Genomic DNA, 21039 nt, shown 5'->3' on the forward strand with positions numbered 1-21039 from the left:
TTCCACATCTGTGACTTCTGGCATTTGTGCAAGGGTAGGGACTGAAAACCTCATGTTTAAACAACAGTAATGAAACTGAAGGAACACAGTAATCTGTAAAGTGTAGAAAAGCCCCACAGCCATTTCAACAAGATGAGTACGAATCTCTTTGTTTTCTGTGCGCTCAGCATTTCACAAGTATATTTCCCCTGATTTCAGAAATAAGGTAGGTAGCCAAAGTAGAGCTGACTTGATGCTTGTTAATGCAAGACTTCCCTACAAAGGAATTTGGTCTGTAAACCTCCCCACTGATTGGACCTTTACTTCAGTGACAGTTTAAGTGCCATTACAGTTCATCTGAACTAGTGGAGGTCTGTGTACTTTCACCATGGTCCAATTTCTGTCTGTAGAAGAGATTGGCTTGTATTGAGACTTTTTACTCTGAGTGATCCTGATATTTGCCCCCCCACGTAAAGTCAGTAAACACAATCACAGAATCATAGAATCATACAATATCCCAAGTTGGAAGGGACCCATACAGATCACTGAGCCCAATTCCTAGTTCCATGCAGGATCATCTCAAAATCAGATCATGTCCAGATGCTTCTTGAATTCTGGCAGGCTTGTGGATGTGACCACTGCCCTAGAGAGCAGCCGGTTCCAAGGCTTGATCACCACAGAATCACAAAGATTGGAAAAGACCTCTAAGACTCTCTAGTCCCACCATCAAGCTATCTTCACCATGCTCACTGTGTCCCTCAATGCCACATCTACACATTTCTTAAACACTTTCAGCTACAGCAATTCTATCACCTGCCTGAGCAGCCTGTTCCAGTGCCTTATCACTCCTTCTGAGAAGAAGAAGTTTTTCCTAATATCCAACGTGAATTTTCTCCAACATGAGGATGAGAGGTAATGGCCTATCACTAGTTACACAGGAGAAGTCAAATCCCACCTTGCTACACCTCCTTTTAGGCAGTTAGAGAGCAATCAGGTTTCCCTGGGCCTCCCCTTCTCCAGACCGAACAATCCCAGCTCCTTCACCTGCTCCCCATAAGACTTGGGCTCCAGTCCCTTCACCACTTCACTGCCTTTCTCCAGGGCCTCAATGTCTTTCTTGAAGTGAGGGGCCCAAAATTGAACAGAGTACTTAAAGCACGGCCTTACCAGGGCCAAGACAATCACATCCCTGATCCTGAAAACTTCCTGGTGAAGAGCCTTTTTCCAATATCCAACCTGAACCTCCCCTGTCTCAGCTTCACGCCTTTCCATCAGGTCCTATCACCAGTCACCAAAGACAGGACATCAGCGCCTGCCCCTCTGCTCCCCCTTTCAGTTAACAATAAAGATTAATTTCATCATTCATAAAGATTAAAGGGTACAAGGATGACACAAAGTAACTTTCATTTTTTAACTCTTAGTTTAGAGCAAAAAGCTTGCCATCATCAGCACAGCAGGCTCCTTGCCGGGTGCATTAACTTCTCACAAAGACATTTCCTACACAAAGGTGGCCAAGCCAGCAAAGGTCATAATTTCATGGGAAAAGAAAAAGTGCTCCAAAGCTTTCATAAAGACTTTAAAGTGTTATTACCTCTAAGTTATCCCAGTGCTGATCTCTTCATATATGCAAACATATATTCTATTTCAAAGGTACAGTTTTGGGTTGACATGCAGGAGACATCTCCATTCTTCTGCCATTAAGAAAGATAGCTCAATATAAAAAATAGAAGCTCCATTTCCTACAGCTGAGCAGCCTGATCCAACCAGTAACTACTTAAGTTGTTGGGGAGAGAAATTAAGAAACATGTTTCGAGATGGCTTCAGCCAGGTACACTGCCACTATTAACCAGTGGCTGCTCTATCAAGACCCTCTGAAATGTCCCATAGGAGATACAGGTCCTTGAGAACAATGCAAAGCCCTCAACCCAACCTCAAAGAAGGGAGAAATCACTGCAGCTTTATGACAAACCTGTTCAGGTGTTCCAGCATCAGCCTACCAGCAAAGAAGCCCACAGAGCAGGACAGGGTTGTTGCAGAGCTGGCCTTCCAGAGGCTGCTCCCAGCACAGTCTTCACAGCACTGCAGCTGCCCCATCAGCCTCACCACTGCAGCCAGGCTCATCTGGTTCTGCAACTGGCACCACCACAGACTACAAGAATGTATAGCTAGTACAGTCCCCTCCAGACTGACTTTTCAGTCTCTTCAGCTAATAAATACCAACAGCAGCACATACACTGGCACCAGCTGTGAACAGTTTATACATACCTGACTCTGCGCCTCTTTAAAGCTCTTCTTTCTTAAAAAATTCTGCATGACTGCTGCTGTAATGCCCTCACCAGCCTCTGAAGAAAACTGTTCACCAGACTAGCTTGCAAAAGCCTCATTTCACCTAGTACTGACACAGCAAAATCCTCCCCACAGTAACAGCGCTGTACACAAAGCATCACAATGAAGAGGAGCTCTGCTGGTTTGTCCACTGACTCAGCAGTGAGTTCCTGAATGGCTGTTCCAGAGGCACCAGAAACTAGCTCAGGAGCTTCAATCTTGATGCTAAATACATGCTCACTGTGCAGCCAGTCCTACTGGTTTCCAGACAACAGGCTCAGCTACCACTGATGCATAGCCTAGCAGTTAACATGCACTACCTAAATGAAAAATCATTTTCAACACTGACTGAGAGACAATCTGGTATTAGTAATTGCAATTAAAATGTCAGACAACAGAATAAATCAGAAAGAGAGCAACAGATAACTGTACAGACTATTGTATGTATAGGTATAGCCTACAGAAGCAATTTTTTGAGGAACATTTACCTATGGTGCTCAGAAATTAAATGATGCCTTCCAAAAGAGAATTGCAGAAGTCTTAACAAGCCAGAAATCCCAGAGGCAAGCTAACAATTCCTATTTTCATGTACACTGTCCCCATCTAAGCTTATAAGTGCAAAGTTCAAAAAAATCCAAGTATCCAAACAAACATGATCTGCACATGCAATTAACTATGGCCCTGTAGAGCAAGTAAATACAAACATACCAGAACAGGAATTATTTATCACACTTGCCACAGTGGGCCTGTGACAACACTGGCTTTGTGAGCTGCACTTGTACCTCCCCTGGCAAGTTAGCTGCATTACAGACGACCATGCTCTTGGAAATTCACTTTAACTCACAGGGCTTCTGCTGTGTTGCTGCTTAGACAAAAAGCCTGAGTTGTGCCCCTCATTTAACTTTTCTTCGAAGTAGTAAGATTTTAGTGCTGTGAAAGTGGTGAAAGCAGGCCTCAGCAGATGGCCCATGGAAGGAGGCAGCATGGGCCAATGCTGATGGCAGCACTAGCAGTGCAGCTAGGAAGTAGAAGCTTGCATTTTGCCATCCTTCTCCAGTGCTTACCATGAGGAGACAGCGGTCTCTTATATAAAATGCACCAAGATCCAGTAGTTCAGGGGACTCAACCAGCCCTACGCCTTAAGTCCGAGCTCTGGTGCCTGCCACAACATAATTGCTGTCGCCACAAATTCCACAGAGAACAGTCCCCCCTCCCACACCCAGAGGTGTCTTCTGTGAATATGCTAGCTGGTACGGGCCAAAACCTTGCCAAGGCACATGCTTGAAGTTAAACAATATGGATGATCACATTACAATACTCAAATACCATTCCTGTCCCTTTTCATTTACCAGTACAGACAAAGCCCCAGCAAAGTGGATCTTTTCAATCCCATTGCTGCAGTTAAAATACAAACATCAGGAACAGTGCTGTACAGTAGGAACAAAGCCCCAAATGTTCCTCCCATAGCCACAAGATGATCCCGTTACCACCAGAAGAAAGCAGGAAGCACAAATAAATAACTTCTGAACACAAAGTCAAATGTTTCTCAGAAAGTAAAGGAGCCAGAAGATGAGTGCTACAATAGATAGCACAGCACTGGCAAAGGAGAAGCGTGAAGTGGATAGTTTCCAGCATTCAGTTTAGGAAGACAAACATTGTTTCACAAATTCACTGTAGCCCTGCTTATGTTCCAAGCTCCTTAACTCATGCCAAAGGGCTTGGACTTTCTGAACATCCTGTTCTGTTTCCTCCACTACTGGTCTGAGTCTTCTGTGTTAAATGTCTTTATTTCAGAGTCCTATTTTCTATCATTTTACTCCAGACTCCTCATTCTGTAGGTTTTGCATTTTACCTCTGGGTAAGAGTGAAGACAAACAGATTAATGAGAAGTCTGAGCAGCACATTAAGCTATACCTATTTTAAGAGCCTTCTCCAGTTAGCATCCCAAGGCAAAGTATAAAAATAAAACTACACAAATCACATTTAAAACTAACAAAAAACTCACAGATGCCGGCACGCCTTGAAGCATAAATATAAAGACCAATGATTAAATGTTTCAATGATTCCCCGAAGTCTCAGAGCCACATGAACACAGACCATTTTACCTGTCACTACTAGGACACGTTAGCAACCAGATCAGATGTGAAGTCCAGGCATCTTTATGACAGCTCGCTGGCAGGAAAACACCCCCCTAACAAGGAAAGAGCTTTGGTGTAGGAGCAGCAGCTGGCTGTTCCAGGGATTTCCTGACTGACTGAAGGCAGCACACTCCACACCTCTCAGACACAGCTGCAGAATGTTTTCCCATTCTCTGCCCCACTACAGCTGCAAGGATTGAGTGGTCTCACGAAGGGAACTACAGTAGCAAAGGAAAAGTAATATTATCTCCCATCACAATGATGTATAAGCCCCAGATGCCTGCTCTTGGGACTTTGCAAACATCATAAGAAAAGGCCTCAGAACGCCTATCAGTGGCCTGAACTTATCTATTTATACAGGCACACACCTGGTGGCTAGGATGAGGTGGCATGGAACAAGGCCTTTCTCATGGTAAAAGAGAATCACTGCTGCTCTAAACTGCGAGAGAGACTGCTGCTGCCACTGCTGACGTGGACACAAAAGCAGCCCATTTACTAATGTTCTGCTGTAAGACTTCTGTACAATCAATAGGTATACAGACGTTAGGCTTAGTAAGACTATCACAGTGAAAAGACAATCAAAATAAATGGAAATGCTCACCAGCACCATAGGATCACAGCAAAACTCCACAAGGAACAACCTGCAGAAGAGATCCTTCCCTGGTGGCAGGCAGCCCTTAAATGGGGTCTAGGAGAGGTGCAGCCAGGCTCCACCCCTTCCATCACACAGCTGAATCGCCTTCACCTGTGCTCCATGGCTGACTCAGGGCTTGCCTCAGGTGGTCAATCAGAGGTTCAGGCCGTGATCAACAGTTGCCATACAGACTTCCCATCTTGCTTTCTTCCTCCCCACAGCAACACTTAGGCTGAGATCAAAGCACATAGCTGGAGATACAAAGAACCAACTGTGACCTCATTTCCCTTTATTAACTGCATTTCTACACCGTCCACCTATGGCACTCTCACAGCCACAGCACGTGGCAGAAGCTCCTGTAGGAACTTCAGACTTCATCAATTCCAGAAGCCACCTCCAGAACTTCCCATTAATGAACATAAGTGACTCTGCACGCAATCTCATACCACTAGGAGCTGTGGAAGATCATCCCTATCTGCATCTCAGAGCCCCCAGGCCCCTCTATATGACCCTCTGTAGGGTCACTGCAGGGTAGATCCTCACTCCCAGCTCCCATGATGTATACGCTGCTGTCTGGTAAACATGAATTCTGTGTGAAGTTGCCATATTAGCTACTTCATTTAACCGTGCTAGAGCTAGTACTAAAACTAGTGGGACGGTTTTATCTCAGAGGTTCCTCAGCAGCAGATGTGTCCATCAGTCTATTGCCTGGAGTTTATGCCAATCCCTAGCACTTAAGAAACTGGGATGGGCAGCTGGTGTTTTCAAGGACTATAAACACAACAGAGAGCTATTAGTAACTTTCCAAATTATTTTTTTCCAGTCTTAAAACTCATTCCCTCTTTACTGTCTCCTCTCAGTTTCTTGCTTGTCTCAAAGATCCATCTTGCACTGCAACCACATTCCCAGCCCTATGGGAAGCTCTTGAAGGAATGAGGAAGGATGCACAGTTTTGGAACAAGGCAACCTCAGTGCAAACACAGCAGTGCTTAAAGTAGTGCACAGACAACCAGCTGGTCCTTGGTCAGACTCACTTACCTTTCTCCATTCTGAACAAATAGTTCAGTATAAAAGAACAAAGTTTCTCAGCAGCCATCCCTTTAAGTAATGTTGGAAGATTGGCTCTGGCTTGCAACATTACCAAACAGCAGTGTAGTTCATGTAGATGAAAATCTACCTTAAAATCATGTCTATGTTAACACACAATCACACAAAAGAAAAATGATGTCAGGCCCAAGAGCCATTAAAACTTCAACAGGTTCAGATTATTTCATGAGCAGCTGAGCAGATCAGCAGAATCTAGAATTTGTGGAGTTCCAACCAAAAAAAAAAAAGCCTGCCATAGTGAAATTTGTGAAGAGTACTGATTTTGGTAAGTTAGAGAAAACCAGAGCCATAAACTTGTGAGAAGGACATGGAATAGTATTAGCATAAAAAGAACAAGAAGTTCTGAACAACGCTGGAATCACATTTTGAAACCAACTCAAGAATATATATGTGAAATCAACCAACCAGAAAAAGCTGGGACAAAATGAGTTTCATTTTACACCAATGCTTCAATAAAGGACACACTAGATTTCAATCTCACATTGCTCAAGCAAAGAACACTCTCCTTACCAGCTAGCTCAAAAATTACTTGGACTCTAGAGTGGCCTTCTAATCACCAACAGGAAAGCTGAAAAACTATTTTAAGAAAGCATCACTAAAAATAAAATGGGAGACGCAATGAAAGAAAAAAGAAAACAGTCAGTGATAAATACAGCATGAAGATTTCACTATTTATATTATTAAGGCTATTTATTTTTGAAAGCTTTCCCTTTGAAACACTGACAGGCAGGCTTCCACACTCATCAGTCTGGTACTCATTCAACTGACCAGTATATATAGAAACATGTAAAGGCCAACAGAAACAGAAAAGACATTCAAATTACTTTCTGTCACAATTTGGCATTGTTATTATCAGCTCATGTAGAAGTTCAGCCACATACAAACAAAACATTACACAACACTACACTGCTGCATGTTTCGAATGCTCTATATGAAACTCTGCTCCAGCAAATACTACACCATGAAAAAAAACAGCTATCATTTCAGCTTGACTCAGTCTTACATTGCCTGAAGGTAAGCTCTCGCAGATAGATTTGCTGTTTGGGCTTGATTTCTCAAAGACCTGAACACCTCATTCAGGATATCTGTGATGGTAAGACCATGATGCACCTATACAAAACCAGCTCACTGTAGCACAGATAGGAACAGCAGAGCTGAAGCAGAAAGGATCTGTGGGAGTAGGATGCCTGGTGAGAGGATGATGATGAAGAACCACTGAAATATCCCTCACCATCCATTTCCAAAGAAGTTGCATTTGGCTCCTTAGAAACTAAGATATTTGAAGAAAGTGCAGCTCCTCTTGTGTATCTCTGAAGTTCGTCAGACCTTACTGTAATTCAGTAATTCAGACCCTCCAGTAATTCAGATGACTGAATGTGTGAAGCTGCGAAATAACTACTTCATCTTACCCTGCTAGAGCTAGTACTAAAACTAGTGGGATGGTTTTATCACAGAGGTTCCTCAGCAACAGGAACTTAGTTTCAGACTCAACTGACTGCTTTCTGCTAGAAACTTGTTACTCTTTGATTTGTTCACGTGTCAGCACCATGCAGGTGTATCAGCTAGCCTTCCTCCCTAGCAGTCCCTTCCCTGACGTATTTATTAAGACCATCTCAGCATGTGTCAGCTTTCACTTTGCTAGTCTGTTCTGCTACAACAGCAGCTTTCAGAAATGCTCTTCTTTCTGCACCTGCTCTAGTTTTAAGTTGTCTTAACTGCAGACTCCAGAGTTACATACAATGAAACACCTGAAATTGCATTTTGTGCATTTTTTCTATAATGGCTGTAAAACTTCCACATCTCCACTACCTTCATGTTATCCTCACTCTGGTTTAGGTCTATATTTATATTTTCAGTGACCACATCTACTTCCGCCTGAACATTTCACTTATTTTTATACGTTTTGAATATTTTTAATAGATTTTTTTCTCCACTATTAAAGATTAAGGCTTTTTACTCCAGCCAATTAAACTACCTACCAACCTTATTAAATTGTTTAATTAATTTCATGCCTTGCTCTTCTGTAAGAAAGAGATTTATTCATGGACTTACTTTTGCTTTTACTAGCATTAATTTATATGGAAACAAATTCACACTTCATCCACTTATTTTCTATACTATCCTCTTGCTGTATCAGAATGAAATCAGAGAGAGCATTTCCACATCTCAGTTCTAAAGGAATCTTCTAAAACTTCTAAAGGAATCCTATTTATTCACTATCACAATTTGCACCTAAGGCAGTCTGTCCGAAGTTTCCAAAAACTGCATCTACTGAAGGGAGCCATTTACATCTCTATTTCTGCAAGCAAAACAAACATGCCCAAGGTGGCAGAGGCCAACTGGCACAGAAAGGTGCCATGCTATTAAATTCTCTCATCCTTCAAAACAAGGTGATTGCTTCCAAACTTCCTGTTTGGAATAATCCCAAGGTAACTTTCAAACTTTACCTGGGAATAATTCAGGTGAGTTCCTGTAGATAGAAACCAAAACTGTGCCAGGAACAGTTAACGGTAGATACAATTGATTTTCAGAGCCTGGGAATGCTTCCTAGCACCATTTAATTTACCAGTACAGACATGGCTGTTGTAGCTGCTGTATGATATTAATATGATATGATATATGATAAATGTAGATATTAAGGGGTTATTACCCATGACCCTAAGTTTTTCATAGCTGTTTGTAGATCTTCATTAGCTTGTTATTTTCTCACCTTTCTTCTTAGGGATCAAAATAATTTAGGTGATAATACACCAGCCACACCTTTTAAGAGAGTTTTTCTCTGGCTTGGCACATTAATCTTCATTCTGTTCTACTGAGATCTTTGTTTCAACATTCTTCTTTAGGACTATCTCAGCTTTAGGTTCATACAGTGTTTCTCTGCTCCCAGAAAACATCGCTCTTTCCTCTAGCTGAGCTCTGTTGACAGATCTTTCTTTCCACTAAAGAAAGAGAGTCTTCATAAATACACATCTGTGCCTTCCTCATACTGTTACAAATTACAGATAATCATGTTTCTATTTGTTTAGGTTTTTTCCTCCTTTTTCCCTGCTGCAACTATTTTTCTCACTATTCCTTCCCTACAGTTCTTTAATAGCATACTTGTTCCTCCTCAGCCTCAAGTCTCATCTCCATCTTGCCTTCTTTTTTTTCGTGGTGCCAGTCTTCTGCTTTGTAGTCACCAGCTTCTGACTTTTTCTGCTGAGTTCTCCATCATAACAAACATATTTCTCCATCACCAAATAGTGTCTGCCCCATCACTGCAAGGTCATCTTCCATGCAGACCTCTCACTTCCAACTGCTGCTTTTGTATACAGCTGTGCATTCAGACCATCTTGACTGCTTTTCCTCTTCCCTCATTTCTTCAGCTCCCTGTCTCTAGCTGCATCTAGACTACATGGATACTCCCTCTCCTGAGTTCTGTCAGCTGACATTTCCATGTAAAAATAGATCCTATAAGGTAACACTGAAGAGAGTTCATATCCTTCTGTTCCTGCATCCAGTCTCACTGTCTTCTCTGCTATTCTTCACTCAGTGCTGCATCACTGCACATCCTTCCTTGCCTCTGCCTTCAAGGAAAAAGAAATAGCCCAGAAAAAAATGATACAAACACTGAATTGTCATTAAGTGCCAGATGCTTTCTCTGGTCACTGACTTTCTAAACTTTCAGCCACATCTGAAAGGCAGGTAGGTGTCCAGCCTAAACTAAGCTTGCTTAAGTGAAAGGTTTTGGTTGTGGCCACGGGCAGAATATATCTTTCATGTCCTTCAGCTAAAACAAGTTTAATCCACTGACAACTGCAAATAGGTCCCACAAACTTCAAGACCAAATGTGTAAATAAAAGCAAAAGGAAAAGCAGGTAAAGTAATTGATACATAGGAAAAGAATTTCTGAATGTAAAACTTTACTACTACTTATAAAAAACCTGATCCCCCATCTGGAATCTATGCCCAGGCCTGGGATCCCCAGAACAGGAAAGATGTGGAGCCGTCAGAGCAGGTCCAGAGGAAGGCTGTGAATATGAGCAGAGGGTTGGGGCTCCTCTCCTATGAAGAAAGGTTGAGGGAGCTGAGCTTGTACAGACTGGAGAAGAGAAGGCTCAGTCATCCAGTACTTGAGAGGAGCTCAAAAGCAGGAGGGGAACCTATTTATTACATGGTCTGATAGTGATAAGACAAGGGACAATGGCTTTAAACTAAAGGAGGGGAAATTTAGGTTAGATGTTAGGAAGAAAGTCTTTACTCAGAGGTTGGTGAGGTCCTGGCACAAGCTGCCCAAAGAAGCTATGGATGCCCTGGCCCTAGAGGATTTCAAGGCCAGGTTGGATGGAGCCCTGGGCAGCCTGAGCTTGCGGGTGGCAGCCCTGCCCATGGCAGAGGTTGGGACTAGGTGGGCTTTAAGGTCCCCTACAACCTAAGCCATCTGTGATTCTATGATCCATCATAAACAGAAGAAGATGAAAGAAGCAGTAGTAGGAAAAGATTAAAAAAAGTCTGAGTAGTCTTCATTTTCTACTAAGGGGCCAGTTACTAATTGTTACCCCATCATGCTTGTGAAACGAAAAATAAAAGTTTCTGTGGACTTCAGATACAGATTCATTATTTGAATTTTCTGCAAAACTGGAAGTAATTGCAGAAGCACACAGCTAAAAATAAAATGCAATTTAAGAACTTAACAAGAATGTCTTTATGCAAACTGGAGTACTGACTACAATCCCTTATCACTCCTATCAGTGTGAAATCATACTAAGAAATGCACCATATAATCTCAACTGCCATTTACTGGCCTTTTCCCTTGAAACAATACAGAATTTGCAGAAAAACTAGTAAGGGCAGATTTTTAAAGGAAATGCAAATGTGGAAGAGAGAACTACAAAGCAGAATATCATCTTAAAATGTGGGCAACAAAGATGATAGAGGTCCTGGAGTGCTTCCCCTATGAGGAAAGACGGAGTAACCTGGGTCTGTTCAGCCTTGAGAAAAGAAGACTGAGAAGGGATTAATGTTTATGAATATCTTAAGTGTGGGAGACAAAGGGAGATGGCAAACCTCTTTTCAGTGGTCTGTGGGGACAGGACAAGGGAAAACAGCCATAAAATGGAGCGCGGAAAGTTCTGCACAAATACATGAAGGAACTTCACATATTCTTTGCAGTGAAGGTGATGGAGCATTTAAATGGCTGCCCAGGGAGGTTGTGGATTCTCCTCCTCTGGAGATATTCAAGATCTGTCTGGATGCCTACTGTGCAATCTGACAGGGGGGCCTGCTTTGGCAAGGGGGTTGGACCTGATGATCTCTGGAGGTCCCTTCCAACCCCTACAATCCTGTGATTCTGTGCTCTCATATGAACCTTATGACTGTATAATAAACACAGCACTTCTGTTTGAAAATTGAGAGTCTACCAGCTTCACTTTCAGCACAAGGCTTTCCTGCACATCCACATGTGTATGAGGAGAGAGTGAAATGAAGGAAAGCCTCCTGCCCATGGCACTTAGGTTCATCTCCAGACCTTAAAATCCAGCAATGCTGATAAATAAATAAGACACAGTGAGACACAAACAGAAAGCAAGTCCAGTTGCTTTCATGTAAACAAGCACCCAGGCATCAAATTTAATTGTTAGTAATTGAGAAGATTTTCAAAGACACAAATGGACAAGTTCAAAAGATTTTCAAGGCTGGCCTAAATCATCTATTTGCTTCTGTAAACCTGTAACTCCTGAAAATTACAAAATCTCCTTCAGTGCTGTTACAGATTTTGGAACACGTATTCACTATAAATACAATACTAATTATAATTAATTACATCCATTTCCTCTCGTGGATTATACTGCAATTTTCCTAAAACGTAGCAGGTCAAGAACTCATCCAAACACACACCTTGTCCACAAGGTCACCAAACACAGTGCTGTGTTCTGGCTTACTGGCCTCAGTAGGCTGCTGCCTGGAACCCATATAGGACACCATTAAAAGTGGGAGTGAAGAGGTTTTTTAAATTTTCTGTGGATTCATCATAAAACTGCCATGCAAGCTGAAGCTGCTAGATGTTCCTTGTCAGGAAACATCCCTGAGAACTGAGCAGTGCATGACCAGTCAGGCTGGAGGTGCAGCCAGTCTTACACTTCCCCTGACTGCACTGGCTTTGCTCCAATGGCTGGAGAAAGCCCATTAACACCTTTCCAGCAGATCACATTCGCTGGTGACCCCTACAACAAAGTGCAGTGTGGAGACTGACTCGTGGATCCTGGCCAAAAAGTAGAAGAAGGAATCTTTTAGTTGGCTTTAAATTGAAGCCATTCTTTCCATTAACAATGCAGACTGAGGTGCAGTCTTTGGCTCTGACCACTGCTACAGTGAATATTTTTTGAAAGATATTATTTCTAAACATATTTCTAAAGCGTATTTCTGAAAAAAGAAAAGGTATATCAGAGTGAAAGCCCACATCGTAATTCTATAATCAATATCAAATTGATGAATCAATGTGTAAGCCTTTCACAGCTCCTTCTAAAAATTCAGAAACCTTCCTCTGAATTCCCAGTGGCTTTGACTTGTTCTCTAGACTAGTTCTTTGCCAGAGGTGCTATATAATTGTTTATGGCTCATCTAACCTGAGGTGGAAACAGAAAATAAATAAATAAATATGCAAATAGCTGCTAGTGATTTGTACTTGCAAATTATAACACAAATATTTATTCCTGTCCTATTTAAGAAGTTCCCAGAGACATATTTTAAGCTGCAGATTAAATGCCAATAGGATTTTACTTCCTAAGAACCACCAGGGAAGCTCTGATAAACTGTGTAAAGAAGTTTCTGAACAAGATTCCAAAGATAAAACCTTTGTTATGAAAAATATTTGAAGAAGTATACTTAACAGGGCAACCTGATTGCCTATTTCAGTACTCAACTACTTGTGACATATTTACATCAAGGAAAAGCATTTTTCCCACCAGTGGAAGAACTCAATTGCATAGGGTGCAGGGAAAGGAAAAAATCCATTGTGAAAGGACTCCTTCACCATCCCAGTCAAAGTGATTGTCTGGTTGTCTCAAAATATGTCAGCTGGACAAAGAGAAAATACAGAAGAGGATTAAAGATAGTGTATCTTCACCTAGCAATTGGTATGTATGTGTTCCAGCTAGAGAAAACACCAGGGAAGCTACTGGAGGAGTTTTCCTTTGGCTCAGGGAACAGATGAGCAAGAGTTCTCCTAAGGCATTGCTTTACAAAGCCAAAAGCTGTTAAATTCAGTGGTGGCTAAAGCAAGTTTCAACTCAGTCAGCTCCAGCCTCTGTGGACAGAGCCAAGCTGCAGTATAATAACATTCAGGGGAAATGAGAGAGGTGAAGGGAGAAAACATACCTTACGATTTTGTCTGAAGGAAGCTCACAGAGCTGCCTCGACCAAGTCAGAAGACAGAGGTAAGGAGCTCAGACTGTGCTCACCTCCAGCAGCACAGATCTCAGAGTGGTATTTTCCAGGGTTTATTCAATTGAGTGTCCAATTCCAAAACACATGTGATGCTTTATTTGGAAAATCATAGCACTTAATGTCCCTGGGGATGGCTTTTCCAGTCCAATGAATCTACTCTCTCCTGACATGCATTCCTTCTCAGTTAATCTAATTTTTCCTATATTCCAGTTTACCATCTCAAGCAGCTCTAACTGGTGCATTTTGATCAAACAGCATTGCTTTCTTTGCGCTGTTATCCTACATGAAGTCTCTCTCAATCTGTCCTTGCACTGCCCTTCACATCCATGGTTCATTTCCTCAGAATTTCAGTTAAACCATATAAAATGATGCAAAGAGCAGGGGGAAGTTTAAAAAGCCACTGAAGTGAAAAACTTGCTCAAATTGAGAACAGAAGCTACAGACTGTTTTCTGGTCAGCTGTGCAGCTCTATCTCATTACATAAGCATGTGTGTAAAATTATTCTGCAACTTCAAATAACTCTGATTTGTTTAATTTCCACCTAATTTAAGAATAAGCTTGAGCAAAATGTACTGGCATTCTAGAGTTACGAGGACCTCAAAGGTCAATACAATGAGTGAGATGCTCTGTTAATCAATCAAATACAAAGAATTCATAAGGATGAATCAGTTCAGGTTCTGTTGTAGTTTAGCTTTCAAGAAGCAGGGAATAATAACATTCAAAGAGAACTATGAATGCTAGCACACTTCACAGCAGTCTCTTGTTTAACTTTCCCATCTTTTTATATATGAAGGCTTTACCTCTAAACAATCATCAGAAATGTACCAAATACACCCATGCAGGAGGGGAACCATCAGGGTCAGCCTGCTGCCACTTTCTCACCATGGACAGACTACTGAGTCAACTGAGCACTCCCTGCCATTTTCGCTTCTTTTTTATTCAGCCAGTCCAGCAGAAGCTCATCCCATCAATCCCAACAATTTCCCATCTGTTAATTTTCAGCAATTAGAATTTTGCCTTAAAAACACAATTTCCCACATCTCGAGAAGTTACATGCTAAAGAACATTTGCATTGTGGCTACTTATTAGGAAATCTCAACGTGCTCGTAGTGTCATTATATTTTAATGTGACTTTACAATGAATATTTTATTACCATACGTGCCTCTCCAACTGATAAACCCACTCTGCAATTGTCAGAAACAAGGTGCTCTGAATCAGCCACCATTAGGGGTGAGATGTATGGTGTGTGGTTAGTGTGTTAATACAAAGGAAGCCAAAAGTGTCAAAACTTGTCACAACTGCTCAATAGGATTCTCTTAGTACCACACACCTACCACCATTAAAGGACTAAGATGTTTTAATCCAGCTTCCTCACAGTCAGCAAAAATTCAGTTTTTCTTTTCTGTGGTAACAGTTAGATGTGGCAGAGTGTTCTCTTTGGTTTCTGGATGACCTTTATGAACATGAGCTGCCTTTCCATGACATGCACATGCATCTGAAGTGCAAGTTCAGAAAGTACAACTTCCCTCCTTGAAACTTTTTTTTTCTTCTGTGCTTATTAAATCAAAGAACGGATGTTTGGTTTTTAAATTAATTTGCTAAAGGACAATCAGTGAAAGATGCTGACTGGAAGGATGGGAGTGAGCTTCCAACAGATCAGAAGTGAGCAGTAATGGACAGATGGGTCTGGTTTTTTTAAATGCAAGCATGACAACTGCCTCAAGCCTGATTCATGACAAATACAGGCCTGCCTGTCACGTTCCGGCAGAAGAGCTGTTAGGCTTTGTTGAGTGTACTACAAACTACTGCTCTGCAGATGAAGGGAAAATGGCAGCAGTTCATGCTCATAGCAAAAATACAGAGCACTGTGTTCAGTTTTTCTCCCTTGGCAACAAAACCATCTCCAGTTAAAAAAAAAACAAAACAAAACAAAAAATCCCAACCAAAAAAAAAAAAAAAACAAATGGAGAAGGAACTTTAAATCTCTGTCTTCTGTTCTGCCCAATTAAAACCATGGGAGCTGAAGCTTTCATAGGAATCCATTTCCAATGCCTTTACCAGCACACAGAGCCCACATGAGCCCTTCTGGAGGCCAAACTTTACTCTTTGTGGAACAGCTGGGATCAGACACACTCTGCACACAATAACCTGCAAGTGGGGCCTCTGAATACAGAGCCCACTATATCATACGAGATCAAGGAAGCAGGAAGGAATCAATAAATGCAGCCCCCAAGAGTCCCTGGCCCCTCCACTTCAGGCATGCGGAGGTAGGTTGCAACTGAAAAGAAAAGCACTGGAGGCTGTATTTATGTTTGGGATTTTTGCAAAGCAATTTTAACTGATCCAGTTCATCACACAACCCAAATCAATCAAATAGGCATGCTGGCTTGCAACTTGGTTTACATTTATCTTTTCTTCTGGCTGGCTGCACCTAAATTTCATTTTCAGAAACTCTAGGATATGCACGCATTTTACTTTGAACTTCTTGCTAGACTGCATTTGCACTTACTTGAGTGAAAAGTCAGAACTTCCACATCTCTCACTGCCTGAGGGAACCAAAAATATTAGTGCTGATTAAATATTTATTTTGCAGAAACATGAAATCTATCATGCTACAGAAAACTATTTTGAATGATACTTCCTTGAGCAAGGCTGGGACTTATGGCTTTTTCTCTTACTATGTTACACACTTAGTAAAAATACAGCTGGGTCAAGAAAACTCTGTTTTGTTTTGGCAAAGCATCAGACAGTATCTTCTGGTTTGCCAACACAGGCAGAATCTTGTCTAGCTGTGGGATGCTCTTGGGTTTACTATTAGCAAAACTATTAAGAAGCACTGAGAGGTTCCAGTCCCTTTTACGTATCTTTAGTTGAATCTCATTAGTGTGCAAGCTCTCAATTTGCACCAAAAACACAGCAGTCTTTTCTCACCTCTCAGGGAAAATGTAATAGCAGTGTTAAGTCTCATGTTACTAGGACTCCATTACTTTTACGAGATTTGTTAAATAATTAAAATGCACTTGTCAAATAAGTGATTAGAGAACATTTTGTGCTGCAGCGTCATTTTTTTGTCTGTTTACCTCGACTGTCAAAACTGAATAATTCACACTGACTCTCCAACACAACACTATAAACAACCAAGACTAAAGCTGGAGAGGGGGAGAGCTGTGGGACTCAGAAAAAGTGTATATAAGATGTGATTGAAGAAAGAGCACTGGATTAAAGCTGCAGATGAGGAAACTGAAACAACAGAGACAAAGCTTGCTCCAAGGATGCTGCTGAACAAGAATGACCTAAAAGAAGATCTAGCCAACACCATTTACATCCGCAGTAGCTTCTATCAGGTTTTCTGAGGAGTCTCAGATCCTAAAAGTGGGCAGAAAGGCAGGGAATGGGTACATGCTGTGTAGAGGGAACAGAACTAATGATTTTCAGACAACATTGACTTTCTCTGCCTCTGATTTACCTTCTTAATCATCATTCTGTAATGAGTTGCACATTTGAATGGATATCACAGAGAACCGGTCACATTCTCATATACTTTTACAGTGATATATTTCTTCTGTGCTTTGCCTAGTGCCACTAAGCAGAATACAGTAATCTGAAATATCCTGTAATAAAAAAAACCCTCTGGGTTGAAGTAGAATGATAGAATCAAAGAATACCCCGAATCAGAAGGGATCCATAAGAATCATTGAGTACAACTGCTGGCTATACACAGGACCACACAAAAATCAGACCATACTGAGAGCACTCTGAGGGCAGCTCAGAGCTGTGCCCACTGCCCCAGGCAGCCCGTTCCACGCTCACCATCCTCTGGTGCAGATCCTTTCTCTGACCCCCAGCTGCCCTCCCCTCGCACAGCTCCATGCCGTTCCCTCGGCCCTGTCGCTGTCACACAGAGCAGAGCTCAGCGCTGCCCTCCGCTCCCTGTGAGGAGCTGCAGCAGCCATCAGGCCTCCCCTCAGCTCCTCTGCTCTGGACCGAACCAACCTAGGATTCTCAGCCACTCCTCATACACCTTGCCTTCCAGACCCTTTTCCATCTTGATAGCCCTCCTCTGGATGTCTCTTTATGTCCTTTGTCCTCTGGATGCTTTATGTCCTTTTTGCACAGTATGTGCATAGTGGGATAGTCACTTCACTTGACCTGCTAGAAGGCCATACTTGATGCACCTCAGGATACAACAAGTAGGGGGGCTGCTACAATGTGAAATAGCAAAGGTGGAAATATTAGATAAGCAATCTCTGGGAAAAAAGATAATGTCCATAATGTCACAAGACAGAAAGGATTTCTGACCAGTGCCCATTGCCCTACCTGTCCCTCTTCTCCACGGGCAGATTTTGGGAGATCACCCCCACTCAGCAGGATGACCCACAGGACCAAAAGGAGCAGCTGGATCCAAGTGGACTGCAGGACGGCTTTCCTGCTAGGGGACTTTATCTGCCTGGCCAGCTTTCCAGAAGCAGACTTCTAAAGGGTGCTCAAAATAAAGCACCTTCCAGATGCGGATCCCTTCCGCTAGCAGCTACACGTATGCTGTACCAGCCTGTCATCGCGGGAGCCACATCTGCCCTGCAGCAGCAACCAGCAGCAGGACCCGGTGCCTTGGGATTTTAACATCATCGCTGTGTTCACACTGTACTCCATCACTGACACAGTCACACAATCTGCTACTTTTAAATGCACTATTCACCAAAAGCCACGTTTCCATTAAGCAGGAGAGAACGTTCCCGATGTTCTCGCTCTCTCACGGCATCCGAATTTCCCTGAATCAACACTTTTGGCAGAGTTACGTAACAGCGAGCACAGCACTCTTAGCTCTGATCCAAGCAGACACTGCGAGCACAGTCTGAGCACCAGGGTACTTCTTTACACTGAACTGTGCTCTAACCCAGCATGGGAATTACAAATAAAAGGGGTACATTTACTTCTTGGAACAGAACATTAAGCTGCCCAGACAAAATCAGAGATTCTTGTACAGGGGTTATTAAGTAAACAAGGTACAGGACACAACATTCAATACTTTTTAAATGCAGTAAAACCGAGCTTTTAATGCAAGCACACTTATTCAAAATAAATAAAAAATTCTGGGCTAGCATCGCATTGGAAAGGAGCCAGAGGAACTCCCCAGGCCTCAACACAACTCCTCTTCTGTCATTTGGAGTGCTTCCATAGCACTGCCTGAACCAAAAGAAATGCCACAGAAGCTCTCAATGATATCCAAAATTAATTCTACAGCCTCATGTATCACTGTCCAGTTGAGGAATTTTTTCTGTGGTATAGAAGACTGTTTTCTTTTACACTAAATGACTTAGCCGTGAGCTTTCACACAGAAGAAAACAGCAGCAATTTGATGGCTCAAATCCGTTTGTTAGTGGAGACAGCAATTTTGTTCCATGGCACCACCTCTTCCTCCCCTCCTTTTCAGAACTGGGTATCCAGTAAGAGTGACTCTGTGGTAGCAAAAGAACATGAATAAAGACATCCTGAAGCTTGCTTTGAAATGCTCTCCATAGCCAGTATTGTGGCTATCAGGAATTTGTGAAAACCGTAGGTATGTAATAGATTTTCAAGACACACTGTGCACACTAAGAAAAATGTAACTCATTTGGCAGCAAGCAGCAAACCATTGTAGAGTCTTGACTAACAGTTTTCTTTCTTCTTCAACATTGCTGCAAAACCTTTACCTACCAGCAAGAATAATTCTTGAAAGCCCACATAAGCAAGCGTAGCCTCCATGTGCAGAGACACAGAGTTAATAATCCCAGCCACCTTATTTTGGGTTATCAAACAATATTTCTTCTCTATTTTTGCTCTTCTATGGTTTCAATCTAATAATATTCCAACTCTAGTTTAAACTGCAGGTGTTGAAGTCAGCCTCCACCAAACAGAGAGACACGAAGTATCAGATGGAGATACTTCAGGTCTTTGTGCTTTTCTCCTCAGTGTAACTGTAATCCAACAGCATTACCCCAGGCACCCATGTGCCAGCACTGCAGCAGACTGCTGTGTCTGCTTCCATTAAAAATAATAGAAGATGGTTGCCATCACTCTGACTGTTTCACAGCCACATACAGAACTTACAGAGATGTTATTCCAGGAAGGGAGAGCAGCAGGGATATTCAGAGTGCAGGAACAAATGAAGTATGTGGTGCCAACCACCCATCTGCAAGCCAGATATCACCTGTGTTGGAACACATATTCTGCTGTACCTGGCTTCACCCTTGAATCAGCCTGGTAAGCTCTAGTTTCTGAAGGTTTTATACAACAGCTTTTTTGCTAGTTTTTAAACAGAGACAGAAATACATGAAAATGAGCAATTATTCACAACCTCATATGGCCAACACAGTATTTAGTTATTCTGTCCTATCAGATTCTACATTCCATGCTATGCTATACAGGTGCAGTAGGACGACGCCATTCTGATCTCGACAATTTTTTCCATTTTAGTTATACGGCAGAAGGGATTCAATAATTGTCACATATAAATTACAGCTTTTTAGTGATCTTAACATAAATGCAATCTATTAAGGAAGTCTGGTAAAATTTAGAAGATATATGTAGAAAAACATGCCTGTGGATCAAGCAGTAACAGAAACTGGTTCATCACCAGCATGCATTAGTGCAGGCTAAAAACCTGCCAATTCAGTGGCGCTCTACTCAGTACCCTCTACTGAGCTTCTTCACCAACCTGCTCAAAGACTTTTCAGCCTTTTCAGGGTTCTTATAAGTCACCACTGAAACAAGAGAGAGCTGCTCCAGTGGTGATTTTGGAAATTCTGTGGGTGCCTGTACCACATCAGAGCCTTTGTTCATGGATATGTGGATTTAGAAGGCCTGAAGGAACTATTATGGTAATCTGGACTGACTTCCTGCTTGGCACAGGCCATAATACTTCACGCAGCAATTTCTTTACAAAGCGCAAGAACTTGTAACTCCTCTAGAAGATATCTCAGAAGGAGATCTAATCTTGATTTAATTACTCTAAGTGATCTACCACATTCCTTTCTAAGCATTTCCAATGGTTAATTACACCTACGGTATCATATTTCCAATGTGAACTTGCTTATCGTGCTGTGTGTCTATGTCTGTTGGAGCCCTATCCTATCTTCCTACATAGATATTTTTAGATGCTAACCACATCACACCTCAAAATTCTCTGACTTCAGATAAATAGTTTCCCTACTGCTTGGCAAATCAAAACAGAGATTCCTGAATCCAACGCACACAGCTGCTGGGGGTTAGTGTTCCTGGTGGTATTACAGAGAGCTTTCACTATATAGACTTGAGAAGTCAATTCAAGTACAAGGAGAAGGCATTGAAGATCTTTAACAAGCTTTCCCAGCTTTCATCGCAGGAACATGTTTGTAAAACCCAGAAATTTGGGACAAACAGCACTGCAATCTGGAGTGTTTCCTGTATCTCAATCG

At 42.0% G+C, this 21039-nt stretch overlaps 1 protein-coding gene across 6 annotated transcripts in view; it reads right to left on the reverse strand.

The window, feature by feature from the left end:
• The window catches only part of THRB (thyroid hormone receptor beta), a 167742-nt gene that overhangs the window by 102322 nt on the left and 44381 nt on the right, over window positions 1-21039 (reverse strand). Inside the window, exon 1 of one of the 6 annotated variants that reach the window (XM_052692248.1) lies at window positions 5044-5064. The exons of the other annotated variants lie outside the window; for them this stretch is intronic. The gene's annotated coding sequence lies outside the window, so the exon portion shown is untranslated. Of the gene's footprint in view, window positions 1-5043; window positions 5065-21039 lie in introns of those variants that run through there. 6 annotated transcript variants of the gene reach the window in all.

Source organism: Tympanuchus pallidicinctus, unplaced genomic scaffold, assembly GCF_026119805.1.
Source record: "Tympanuchus pallidicinctus isolate F22 unplaced genomic scaffold, pur_lepc_1.0 scaffold3, whole genome shotgun sequence".
NCBI classification, from domain to species: domain Eukaryota; kingdom Metazoa; phylum Chordata; class Aves; order Galliformes; family Phasianidae; genus Tympanuchus; species Tympanuchus pallidicinctus.